The following is a 1969-nucleotide window of genomic DNA, read 5'->3' on the forward strand; positions in this document are numbered from 1 at the left end:
CATAACTGCTTTAGTTATGGATAAATTGGTTTTGCATTTTATTTACACCTTACACACATTTTTTCAGTTATCCTGGCATTTGCAAATGTTCAACAATTGACTATTGTAATCATAATTTAGGAAAAGTGTTGGAAATTAACAAATGATAATCAGCAAGTTACATGTACATTGCAGCGAATCTCGAGGAGATTATCCGGCAAAGAGAATGTAAAATGTAAGAAAACGTAAACCTAATTGTGTCTGTAGAGGTACACCATCACCATATTCGCAAAGTACTACAGTGATAAAATATAAGTATTAAAAAAACGTAAATACATATACATGGTGTTAAAATCTATTTCATCAAAGAAGTATGTTATTTGAACGTAAGAGTAAAAAAAAACAAACCATAAAACATCATAACCTTACAATTATTTCTGTTGCACACCGTCTTTTCCAATGGTTTAGGAAAAAAATGTCACGTTCACCAAGTCAATTGTCACAAGTTGATTGCCAGTTTTAAAAACTCACAGATACTATTACAGCAAATCTTTTGCATTATAGAAGTCATCTCTGCAGTGATAAAATGCCGCAAGCATGATGGAAGAAGCCCTTTTTGTATTTTTAGGAAATATTAAAAAATAAAACTGGCTATGTGAAGAAGAATTTGCTATCTTGTGGCAAACTAGGAAGCATCTTTGTAAAAATTCAACATAGGAATGTTGAGGAATAAGACAATTTCACATGATCAACTGGCTTGAACAATGTCCACTGAATATATGATACCACACACCTGGACATTCAATTACATCATTTGGCTCTTAATGCAAGCCCTCTTCAATTTTTGAACAAATTCTGTATTGTTACTTGTTTCAGTAGTTGTGAACAAAAACATTTTGTTAAGTGTCTATATGAATAACATATTGTGGATGAAATTCACACAAAACTAATATTTTGGAAACATTTCAGCCAGCACCAGCTTCTGAGTGATAAATGCATTTTGTGTACAGCAAGGAAGTCAACAACTTGACCTTCATCAATTCCTTTTTGTGCTGTATTGATAGTTCAAGTACGTATATCTTGGTACATTCATTGGAAACATAATTGATAGATATGTAAATTACATTAAAGGACAGCCCTTTTGGTTGTGCTCGCATACATTTGGTTTACGTCATCTGGTGAACAAATCTTTGCATAGTATTGTATGGCAGAATAAAAACTAAACAGATGGCGGCAATAGGGGACCGTCTCAGATTGTCGCAGAAGTTCAAGAAACGAAATTTCTTCGTTTAGATCATAACCCCCTCCCCCCTCCCCCTAAACGAAACTTCAAAAGTGCGAAATGTTCATGTCTGCCTGAGAGTACAATGTTGCATTTTGCTATAGCTACTAAAGTAAAGACGTATATCCCTTGCCACATTACAATTAAAGTAATCGATCAGATTTGAGTACTAACAGGGCATTTTACCGCATAAAAATTTCATTTTATTTTACTTTCTCTTTTTGCATCTCTTGTGCTGTTCTTTGTCTTTGTGAACACGCAATTTGTACTTGGTAGGGGGGGTAAATAAGCGAGAAACTTTGACAAGGGGGCCCAGGCATTTTCAATCATATTCAAAACGACTTAGACCAGGTGCATAACAAGTGAGAATAAAGACATCTAGTGGTTAGAGCAGACGCTTATAAATAGCACATTTTTAAAAAAATGATACTTTTTGTCTTTGTATAATTTGATGAATGAAATGTTTAGGATACAATGTTCCTATCGGTAAATTGTGTTTGGGGCACAAACGAGATGGAAACAGTTACAAATTTGTTGGCACGAGTGTGCAGTTTTTCTTTAATTTAAAATAAACACACGAAAACTTGTGATCACAAAATAAAAGTGCGAAAGTGAAGTTCATTAATTGAATGGAGGTCAACCCCCCCCCCTAAACGAATAAATTTCGCTTTTTGAACTTTTGCGACAATCTGAGACGGTCAATAACAC

The sequence above is a fragment of the Ptychodera flava genome, chromosome 13 (genome assembly GCF_041260155.1).
Source record: "Ptychodera flava strain L36383 chromosome 13, AS_Pfla_20210202, whole genome shotgun sequence".
NCBI lineage: Eukaryota > Metazoa > Hemichordata > Enteropneusta > Ptychoderidae > Ptychodera > Ptychodera flava.